Consider the following 12,789-nt stretch of genomic DNA (forward strand, 5'->3'; position numbering starts at 1 on the left):
TCCATGCTACTCTATCCTGTGCAAGCTTCTTCATCTCCCAGTACCTACTGCAACCTACATCCTTCTGAATCTGCTTAGTGTATTCATCTCTTGGTCTCCCCCTACGATTTTTACCCTCCACGCTGCCCTCCAAAACTAAATTGGTGATCCCTTGATGCCTCAGAACATGTCCTACCAACCGATCCCTTCTTCTGGTCAAGTTGTGCCACAAACTCCTCCCCAATTCTGTTCAATACCTCCTCATTAGTTATGTGATCTACCCATCTAATCTTCAGCATTCTTCTGTAGCACCACATTTCGAAAGCTTCTATTCTCTTCTTGTCCAAACTATTTACCGTCCATGTTTCACTTCCATACATGGCTACACTCCATACAAATACTTTCAGAAATGACTTCCTGACACTTAAATCTATACTCGATGTTAACAAATTTCTCTTCTTCAGAAACGCTTTCCTTGCCATTGCCAGTCTACATTTTATATCCTCTATACTTCGACCATCATCAGTTATTTTGCTCCCCAAATAGCAAAACTCATTTACTACTTTAAGTGTCTCATTTCCTAATCTAATACCCTCAACATCACCCGACTTAATTCGACTACATTCCATTATCCTCGTTTTGCTTTTGTTGATGTTCATCTTATATCCTCCCTTCAAGACACCATCCATTCCGTTCAACTGCTCTTCCAAGTCCTTTGCTGTCTCTGACAGAATTACAATGTCATCGGCGAATCTCAAAGTTTTTATTTCTTCTCCGTGGATTTTAATACCTACTCCGAATTTTTCTTTTGTTTCCTTCACTGCTTGCTCAATATACACATTGAATAAAATCGGGGAGAGGCTACAATCCTGTCTTACTCCCTTCCCAACCACTGCTTCTCTTTCATGTCCCTCATGACCCTGCCATCTGCTTTCTGTACAAATTGTAAATAGCCTTTCGCTCCCTGTATTTTACCCCTGCCACCTTTAGAATTTGAAGGTGAGTATTCCAGTCAACATTGTCAAAAGCTTTCTCTAAGTCTACAAATGCTAGAAACGTAGGTTTTCCTTTCCTTAATCTTTCTTCTAAGATAAGTCGTAAGGTCAGTATTGCCTCACGTGTTCCAGTATTTCTACGGAATCCAAACTGATTTTCCCCGATGTCGGCTTCTACCAGTTTTTCCATTCGTCTGTAAAGAATTCGTCTGTAAGCTCATGTGAGGTCCATAAAATCCGGTCGTCGACGGATCTGGGATTTAAGTATTCTGCTACTCGAGCCAAACAATGTATGTCAAAGTGTAGGCACTTCACATCGTCTCCATAAATTTTTTATTCGTTTATTTATTATTTTTTTATTTTTCAGCAGTTAATCTCTTTTGATTGGTCGCACACGCACTGTGGTCTGTAGCTCTCATATATATGAGATGGACTAATTTCATCGTTTAATTTTCTTTGTAAAATTATCGTGCATGATACCTTGCTCTACACAGATAAAATCCCTCATACATTTTTATGTGTTTTTATCTGAGTCCATCGTATTCGCGTAGGTTTCGTGTTTGATTTGGAATAGCAATAATAAATGGACACATTAAATATAGTGCAGGTCTGTTTTGCAACCATCTGCTCTCGCTCTAATTGCATCGATACATTCTCTAAATACACTGACCAGCTACAACATTATGACTACCTACCTAGGAGCCGACATGTCCACCTTCGGCACGGATAACAGCGGCGACGCGTTGTGGCAATGGAGACCTTTGTAAGTCGCTGGAGGGAGCTGGCGCAAAATCTGCACGCACGAGTCACTCAATTCCCTTAAATTCCGGGAGGGGGCGATGACTTCCGACACCACGTTCAGTCACATCCCAGGTGTATTTGATCGGATCCAGGTCTGACGAGTTGCAGGCCACCACATCAACTGGAATTCGTCACTGTGTTTCACGAAGCACCCCATCAAGATTGCGGCCTAATGACATGGCACATTATCTTGGTGAGAAACGCCATTGCCGCCTGGAGACATGGTCGTGATGAAGGGTCTTACGTGGTCTGCAACAAGTGTACGATGCTTCTCGGCCATCATGGTGCCTTGCACGATCTCCACTGGATGCCCACGTGAATGTTTCCCAGAGCATAGTGAAGCCGATTCCAGCTTGTCTCCATCCCGCAGTATATGTATCAAGGAGCTGCTGTTCCCCTGGAAGACGACGGATTCGCGCCCTCCCATCGGCACGATGAAGAAAGTATAGGGATTCATCAGACCACGCTGTGCTCTGCTACTGCACCAACATCCGGTCACATGCCCATTTCAGTCGTAGTTGACGATGTCGTGGGGTCAACTTTGGCACATAGAGGAGTCGTCGGCTGTGGACCCCATATTACGAATATTCGATGCACTGTATATTCAGACACATTTTTACTCTTCCCACTACTAAAGTCTGATGTTAGTTGCGCCTCAGATCGCCGACTGTCCTGTTTTACCAGTCTACCCAACCTACGATCTCCGACATCTGTAAAGAGGGTGGCAACCCAATCCCACGACGTCTGGACGTGTTTTCACTTTTCGACACGCACTGAAGACACTCACCGCAGCACTCCTCGAACAACCGACTACTTGTGCTGTTTCCCAAATGCTCCTGCCGAGCCACCGGGCTATCATAATCTGCCCTCGGTCAAACTGGGATGGATCGCGCGCCTTCCCCATTCTACACACTGACAGCACGCTCACTGATACTACATGCACCGCACGTGTGTCTAACAGTCATTCCTCGTCAGGTGAGGCTGTTATCCCCTGGACGGGTTTATATCGATAATAGCTTGGTGATCATAATGTTCCACCTGATCAGTGTATGTATTTACTTTAGTAAACGCAGTGGCTGATCTTCCCCACAGGGGAAGAAAGAAAGACAACACCTGGTAAGTACATGGTTTAGCAACTGTAACCCCTGTAAGTACACTTTTAAAATTAACTTTTAGTAATGGGGCTGTTTAATTATTAGGAGAACTCACGTGAGTCGGTCGTATTCGCTTGTAAAACAGACTACAGGCGACTACAATTGAAGTCATTATTACAAATATGTACTATTGATGACTGCGGCGGAATTTATTACCAAATGTCAGTCGCTGTGATTTCCGGCTCTGACATGCGAGTTGTAAAACTCACAAGTCTTCCTTTCAGACACGCAAGTCAGTTCCAGCGGTAATTCTTGCAGTTATTTGCAATTTTCAGCGTAAGGTGCGTCCTGTGCAAATCACTGGTTAGCATTCCTGCCTAGTAACGCCGGCACGGTAGCTCAGCGTGTTCGGTCAGAGGGTTAGCTGCCCTCTGTAAATAAAATTAAAAAAAAAAAGAAAACGAATTAATCGATGAACGACGAACTTAAACGGGTGTCTTACGACGTCCGCCCCGAGCAGATGCACCAAACTAATGCGAACAATATGAGATTTAAAAAAAAAAAAGTAAGCAAGGAGACGTAGGTTCAAGTCCTGGCCGTCGTACAAATTTCAACTCATTTTTTCAGTTATCATCATTATCGTGACAAAGATGTGGCTTAAATGTCTGAAGGAAAATTTAATTATAAGGTCTATTGCATTCCTTTCAACTGCTCTTCGAAGTCCTTCGCTGTCCCTGATACAATTACACTGTCATCAGCAAACCTAAAAGTTTTCATTTCTTCTCCGTGAATTTGAATTACCTTTCCAAATGTCTCCATTGTTTCCCTCACAGATTGTTCTATGTACAGACTGAATGACATCGTGGATAGGCTACATCCCTGTCTCACTCGTTTCCAAACTACTGCTTCCGTTTCACGTCTTTCGACTCTTGGTTTCTGTACAGGCCGTATATAACCTTCCATTACTTTAATTTTATCCCTGCTACCTTAATAATGTCAAAGAGTGTATTTAAGTGAACAGTGTCATAAACTTCCTCTAAATCTGAAAATATTTTCAATTTAGGTGTGCCTTTCCTTGACCTATCTTCAAAGAGAAGTCGTAGGATCAGCACTCTCTCGCGTGTTCCTACATTGGTCGAAACACAAACTAATCTTCCCCGAGGTCGGCTTCTATCAGTTTTTCATCCTTCTGTAAATAAGTCGTGTGAGTATTTTGCAATACCGACCTATTAGACTGATAGTTTGGTAATGACCACAACTCTCAGCACCTTTCCTGTGGAAAAGGAAATTTGACCGATACACATTACAGTAGACAGATAACGTATGCAGGACAACCTATTTATATCGACATCGCAGCACATTGTTGCTTCATTGTAGCGCAATAAAACAGTTCAGTCAACAGTTTACAGTGTCGGAAGAATCCAGTCGGTGGGCAACCGAACCTATAGCAACAGACTGTGTTCCATCCTTTATAAGTATCTACGGTCCGACTGTACCGTCTCTGTATATTTCCTTTTCAGATGTCGTATCAAAATCAGTGATCATTTATGGAATTATGTCATCAATAGGGAAACCGTAATGGAGGTTGCCTAAAGATTTATTGCTCAGTTCTGTCTTTCAAGGAGCATGGACTAGCCTGCTAATTGGTAGTATTGTGGTACAAACGGTAGTGAAAGCTGTTTAGTGTTGCATAGAGTTCTTTTAAACTCAGGAAAGCTCTGTAATTTCAAAGTGGCCTACAATAGGAAATGTTTCTATACCATTAAAGTACAGAGTTTCTGTTACAATTACTTTTCATCTTTATTAACGTATTTCGCACGAAGACAAACATTCGCAGGGAGACGCAGCCCACCGCTGTGTTGACACATCAAACAGGAAGAGCGGAAATCCGTCGGGCTGAGTGGAACGCAAATTTACTCTTCTGCACGAAAAGTACACACAGAGACGGACATCGGACGTCATGTGCCGCATTCAGCATCTCAATTACAGGAAAACGAATCTGGTGAGTAATTCGACGGCTGCAGACAGGTTTTTTCCTCGTTTGTGCCTCACGGATGTAAATGGTAACCTTTAAACTGTACGTCAATGAAAGTGTCAAAATTGTTCATGTATTTTGCAGATCATGAGAATATTCGATCCGGACACTGAAATGCAAATGTTGCCGGATTTCAGTTTTGGGCTCCACACGATATTATTACTATTACGTAGTTGTAAATGTGTGTATTCATGTGTGGTTAACACATCTCTAAACGTGCGGTGCCAGCATACACTTCGTAGAGACGAGCGTTCTAAATTCTCAATATTAAAGAAAATATATATTTATTACCCATTTTCAGTCGAGAACGCATCGTATTGTGTCTAAGACAAAAAAGATACTAATAAGTGTTTAGTTACTACCAACGACCGCTTATTTTACTTGCTAACAGTTACAGGAACTTCGCAAGTAATGGCGCAGGATTTTATGCGGTATATAAGAAAAAAATGTTACCTACTATTGTACAGCGGAAGGCAGGATATTTTTAACGCTATTGATTTTGTGAGTGAATGGTAAGGTATCCCCTTCCTTTCCTTTCCCAAGCAATCTGTCATCAGAGAAGTAAGAGCCGTGCGTAAGGACGCGAATATAATATGCTATATGAAATATAACTGTCTTGTACTTTACATAAAAGGAAACACTTCGTGGTAGTAGAATTGTGACCATCTCCCTAAGGCCGTTAAAGTCTTCGTTCTGCTCATCGTATATTCATTGTGGAGTCAGGCGAGAGACAATTGTATAAGAAACGCCTCTATTTGCTCTTCTGTCCATTTTCTTACATGTCGGTGTACGTCCTGTAGAATGCCGTAGCTGTTTGGAAGGAAAAATGCGATATGTATTTACTAACCAAGTCACCAGATGTAGGAGTGCAGCAAAGTTACACGTAAATGAATCTTGCCTCTGCTACGCGCTTCAACAGGTCTACAAGACGCTGACGTTTTAGACCCAAAACACACGCGTTTAAACTACATGAAATGCCTAATGCCACGACCTAACAGCATTTTTGTACAGTCATTAACAGGCCGAATAAGATTCTTGCTGCACCACGCAAGCCATTTACATCACTAAAACCATTGAGATGTTTTGATATGATGCATGCAAATCTTCATCGGAAATGTGTTGCTGTGTTAAACAATAATGTTCAGCGGTGCACGCTGCTTGAATTGGCTCCAAACAGTCGATGGATTTGTGAGATTGCTCTTAATTTGTACGGCATTTTATTTACTGATTTCAGCATTGTACTGGACTGCTGCAGTTGACAAGAATAACTCGATCTCTTAAGCAACAACACAGATTGATAATACGCCGACGAGGAAAGCTGCTCCCACGATTGGAAATCAGACAGAGAAGCAGGCAACTCCATATGTCGCTGAAACTGCGGTAGCGGAGTGAGGAACTACAAGTAAGCCCTGAGTGTTGATCCAACTCGGCGATATTAAACGACAGCAACCTACCAACATCTAGGAGCCAAACTAAGACATTTTCTATTTCAATTATTAATTACTAAAAGCCACTTTCGGCATATAAAATTCTAGGGCGAGACTGTCATTAAAGTTTTGCTATAACAATCCTTTTTAGAAGTAAACCATTTATAACAAAAAATGACATTTATTGTTCTGTCAAGCTTGCATGAATCATTATGAGGTTACAGGAAAAGAGATTTCTGTGACATGCTAAGAAATTCAGTTGGCGTTAGGTTGAATCCGAGTCTGAATTCTGTGCAAACCGTGCTATCGGTTTTCGATAACGTTGATTGTATTAAACTATTTAACTGTCTAATCTTTTGCTGTCTTTGTTAGTAAAAGTACCGTAATGGCATCCTAGAATTTATTTAAAGTAGATTAGGTATTCGCAATTCCACTCTTAGCCACATCGGTAGACTGTCTGCATCTCCGAATGAATAGGACAAGCTATGAGAACTGTTTCAAAGAACTACATTAACGAGAGCACTGAACAGAGCACGTAAGACGAAGTCCTACGTGCTGATTCACTAAGCTGATCCAGAAAAGTGTTAACTTTCACAGTTTCTAGTGGGAAGTAACACCAGTTGCACTGTGTGTCACCTCTACCACTTACTACGAATTTGTGACTAGTCTGAGAAATATTTATCGAGACTTAATACCATGAGAGGATCCTGCAAGAGTCCAAATTCCAAATTTCTTCTGTAGATAATCGATTTATCGACCATTCGTAGTTTTCCTACGTGGATATGCCTCAAACATTTGTGTTGTGATGCTGTGTGCCATGTTGAGTGAAGCAGGTTGGGCTTAACCGACAAGGAAGTTCCATACAAGTGACAAGGAAGCGCTCCCTCCGACCTACTCACTTTGACAAGATTTGGCGCACTGGTCGGAGATGCCTCGAAAGTTAAACCTGAGAAGAGATTTATGCGACGTTGCAGTCACCAAATGCACATGGACTGAATCATATAACTACGAAGGGAACACCTACCACAGAAATTACTTGCTGTTACGATGAGGCTTGCTCACACGCAGCAACTGTATACGTTTGTCACAGAGGCAAATAGTGTTAAGCAACAGCTGTGGCAAAATAAAGATGGTAAAACAGATTAGCAATAATTTATAATCATCTATTGAAAAAATTTTGTAGCATTTAAATGGAGTATAAAGATTTTGTGTGGCAATACGGACCAATATTCACTTGCAATGATCTGTCTCTGTATCTGGCATAGTCCTAAAGGACAGTATGACTCTTCCTGGGGGCGACGGTAGTTTATTTCCATACATTAACGGAGGCGCCGAACTTTGCTGCGCTTTAGGTAGTCACTAATTACTGACTTGAGCCATGTGTCTGCTTATATACACATCTGGTAGATGACTGTCAACTTCGGAACTACACTGAAGCGCCAAAGAAACTGGTATAGGCATACGTATTCAAATACAGGCAGAATACGGCACTGCTGTCGGTAACGCCTATATAAGACAACAAGTGTCTGGCACAGTTGTTAGATTAGTTACTGCCGCTTCAATGGCGGGTTATCAATATTTAAGAGAGTTTCAATGTGGTGTTATAGTCGGCGCTCGAGCGATGGGAAAGGGCATCTCCGAGATAGTGATAAAGTGGCGACTTTCCCGTACGACCATTTTACGAGTGTCCCGTGAATATCAGGAATCCGATAAAACATTAAATCTCCGAAATCGCTGCGGCCGGAAAAGGCTCCTGCAAGAACAGGACCAATGACGACTGAAGAGAATCGTTCAACTTGACAAAAGTGCAACCATTCCGCAAATTACTGCAGGTTTCAATGATGGGCCGACAACAAATGTCAACGTTCAAACCATTCAACGAAACATCGATACGGGCTTTCGGAGCCGAAGGCCCACTCGTGTACTCTTTATGATTGCACGACACAGAGTTTACGCCACGCCTAGGCCCGTCAACACCGACATTGGACTGTTGATGACTGGAAACGTGTTGCCTGGTCGGACGAGTCTCGTTTGAAATTGTAACGAGATGATGGACGTGTACGGGTATGGAGACAACCTCATTGATCCATGGACTCTGCATGTCAGCAGGGAATTGTTCAAGCTGGTAGAGGCTTTGCAATGGAATGGGGCGTGTATAGCTGGGACTCCTTATACGTCTAGATACGACTCTGAGGGTGACACGTACGTAAGCATCCGGTCTGATCACCTGCATCCATTGATGTTCACTGTGCATTCCGACGGACTTGCGCAATTCGAGAACGAAAATGTGACACCCTTCACGTCTAAAATAGCTGCACGGTGGCTCCAGGAACACTCTTCTGAGTTCAAACACTTCTGCAGGCCACCATACTCCCCAGTCATGAGCATTATTGAGAATACCTGGGATACCTTGCAATGTGCTGTTCAGAAGAGATCTTCACCCCCTCGTACTCTCATAGATTTATGGACAGTCCTGCAGGATTCATGCTTTCAGTTCCGTCCAGCACTGCTTCAGACATTAGTCGAGTCCACACCATGTCGTGTTGCGGCACTTCCCTATACGTTATTAGGCTGGTGTATCAGTTTTTTTGGCTCTTCAGTGTATTTGTGTGACATAAGGCAGAAGCGTAAAGTATTCCTTATTGTACAGGTATAGATAGGATACCTGCTGAGAATGGTCAAAGATGTGTGCACCTGAAGGAAGCTGTAGATGGAAGAGTTAAATAAACTGAATTTTGCTATATTAGGAGACTTCAGTATACGTAAGGTTTCGCCAGGACCGCATAGGGAGGCCATTCACCAGTCTATATGATCGTAGTGAGTAGAGGAATAGGAAGAGAGGAGAAATGATTCACGTCTGAAATCGCTGGTGTCCGGTCAGGAAGAGCAACTGATCCATTTATATGCCCAAATGCGGCTAACGTCATTAAAATTTTTGAACAGTAAAGAAAGTGTGCGTATACATATCAGGTCGAAAGCCTCTTAGTTTTGGGAAAGTTGATAATTTGGTAATTTCGATGTGCTGCAGGTATACCTGAGAAACAAAACCAGTATTTATTGGGACAGTGACAAAGTTGTAAAAGATCGAAGTTGGAATCACAACCAACATCAATGTGCATTGGTCCGAATCGGACTTACTGTAATTCTTTTCTGAATTTGGCAAGATAATGGAAGCTATTGTGACATTTGTATACTGTTATTTCATGTAAAATTCCTGCTTACTGTGATCAAAGTATAAACAGTGATTGTGTGTGCCAAGATATTCAACGACACGTGTCTGATTCTCAGGGCTGATTGCGTCTTTATTTATGTTTATGTTCTCACGAAATACAAAACACTTTCTCAGTGTGCATGAAGACGAAGGGAGACCATAAGTATTTAGCGAATACTGCCGGTCTCTGTGACCCCCCCACCACTTTCCCTTCTCTCTCTGTTTCCTCGAGGACTCACGTTTACCTTTCTATTGTTGTGAGTCTGCACAGAGCATCAGGTGTTCAAGCAGGGTAGGAAGAGAAATTCTCTGCACCAAACACAGTGCGAGAAAGCCACAAGGAGACTTCTAAAACCAAGATACACGCTATTTTGGCAGGCCAAGAAAATTCTATTGACTGCTAAACTACACTGCAAAGTGACACAGGCAAATTACACTATTTTTCAACATAGTCACCAAGCAAAATGTGGTGTCACGCAAGCGTACCAACCCACAGGCGCCAGGAAGCTGGTAAACGAATATCAGGGTTTCCATTTGACGCCGATGGTGGTCGTGTGGGATCTGGCGGACCCAATGGTGCACATCCGTTGAGCCACATCTCCACCAGCTCTGGACTATTAGCGCCCTCTGCCGCTACGATATAGGACGGCCGGCGGCAGTTGGTTAGACCACTAGCGCATGGAACTCCATCCCTATACCATCGTCCTTGCTTACAAGGGAACCTCCCCATCGCACCCCCCTCAGATTTAGTTATAAGTTGGCACAGTGGATAGGCCTTGAAAAACTGAACACAGATCAATAGAGAAAACAGGAAGAAGTTGTATGGAACTATGAAAAAAATAAGCAAAATATACAAACTGAGTAGTCCATGCGGAAGATAGGCAACATCAAGGGTAACTTAAAGCCAAGAGCGCCGTGGTCCCGTGGTTAGCGTGTGCAGCTGCGGAAGGAGAGATACTTGGTTCAAGTCTTCCTTCGAGCGTAAAATTTTATTTTTTATTTTCAGACAATTATCAAAGTTCAGGCACTCACACATAATCAAATTAGCTCTCCAAAATTCCAGGACATGTTCAGATTTGCTTGGACATATGCAGGATTTGACGGTCTACACACGGAAAAATTTGAAAACGTTAAAAACATGTTTTGACAGAGCACAGGGAAAATTGTGCGACTGTGAAACTGTTGGATTCATTTGTTGCAGTTTATGTGACAAACTCTTATGCTTTCATCACTTTTTTAGGAGTAATTCTAACATCCACAAGAAAACCTAAATCGGGCAATGTAGAAGAATCTTTTTACCCATTCGCCAAGTGTACAAGTTAGGTGGGTCGACAACATATTCCTGTCATGTGACGCACATGCCCTCACCAGTGTCGTATAGAATATATCAGACGTGTTTTCCTGTGGAGGAATCGGTTGACCTATGACCTTGCGATCAAATGTTTTCGGTTCCCATTGGAGAGGCACGTCGTTTCGTCTACTAATCGCACGGGTTTGCGGTGCGGTCGCAAAACACAGACACTAAACTTATAACAGTGAACAGTCAATGAACGAATGGACAGATCATAATTTTGCGAAAATATAGAAAAATTTTTCACTTCAGGGGAGACTTGAACCAGGGACCTCTCGTTCCACAGCTGCACACGCTAACCACGGGACCACGGCGCTCTTCCGTCGACAAAATCCTTGATGTTGCTACCTATCTGCGCATGGACTACTCATTTTGTATATTTTCTCATTTTTTCACAGTTCCACACAACTTCTTCCTGTTTTCTCGATTGATCTGTATTCAGTTTTTCAAGGCCTATCCACTGTGCCAACTTATAACTAAATCTGAGCGGGGTGCGATGGGGAGGTTCCCTTGTTAGTACAGCAAGCCTTATCCTAGTTACTGTTGTATGAACTGAACGCTAAATCTCGCTGCTTTATTTGTACTGAGTCTTCATACACTTGGAGAAGTACAAGTTAAGTGAATTTTCTGTTTGCTTTGTTAATTTGTTCGCTAACCATTTCTGTTCCTGCCCAGCTTTTCTACGACCAGTCACACCACCCTGCAGCCCACCTCTCCTTACTGTTATGCAAGAGATCATACACAATGTAAACAATAGTTGGAATGGAACGCTCTGCCAGGCATTCAATTCCTCATCGACAGAAATCCGTTCCTTGGGCAGGATGCCATTTGATGACACCGTCTTTCAATCCATCCCCCCCCCCCCCCCAGAAATGTTCTTTCAGTTAGTGCAAATCGTTCGGTGCTAACTATTGTTCAGCATTGCCCACATTTGTGTGGCCTTAGTGAAATTGTTCACAATATTTCCGTATGGCTGGACGTGAAACTGCATTTGGTCCATCTAGCGCCAGAATTTCACGTTGAATCTGCGTGAAATTTAGAGGTTTTGCCCACATGAATAATACTGTCCCGCGCGCTTCGTTTCAAGAAAGTTTGCAGCTGCCGCGCTATTTCAATCCCAGACTATGATGCACCTGTTATCCGTACTTCAGCGTAACTGTGTCTGCAAGAAACTACAACGATATGCTCGCTCCTTACCATGCGCCACTCTTGTTACGAATTGGTCTTATCGTGAATGATATGTATAACTTATTTTCTAAACTCCCTTCGTATGTCCCGACCAATATGCAATGGGGAGCGACGGTGTTCATCTGTTATACAACATACTTTGTGAAAAAAATGAAAAAAAATCACTTTCGGTCATCGTTGACTATGAAATACAAGTTCGCTTAGAATAACAATAAATCAATTCCTTATAGCTTTCATTCTTTCGCTAAGGAGTAGAAAATAATATTAGAAGTATTGGCTGCTGTGTAAGTGAGATCGCGTGTTTCTCTTCGAGTACACGGTGCTTCGAAAAGATTCATCCCACTTCATACGACCATATTTTCTGCATGAATGAAGACGGACACTTGGGGTGAATTTTAACATCCACATCGGACTAAAAGTTTTCCTTGGTGCCAGTTGTGAGTTTCACGTCCTGTGATTGCCGATATGGGTCTTCCTAGCAAAGCGACAACAGGAGGTTTGCGTTTTCTGTTTCAATAGGTGCAACTCAGCGTTAGGTGATTGTCGTCTGCACTACGGCACTGCACGTCCTACAGCTCAAAGCGTTCGATGATACACCAGCAGCCTCAATGCACCAGTTCTTTATATTAAACTAAATCGACAGGTTGGTCTTTAGTGGTAGTTCCAGATACACCCTATCTGACCAGAGAAATGTCAGCAAACGTACAG

Source organism: Schistocerca nitens, chromosome 6, assembly GCF_023898315.1.
Source record: "Schistocerca nitens isolate TAMUIC-IGC-003100 chromosome 6, iqSchNite1.1, whole genome shotgun sequence".
Lineage (NCBI taxonomy): Eukaryota > Metazoa > Arthropoda > Insecta > Orthoptera > Acrididae > Schistocerca > Schistocerca nitens.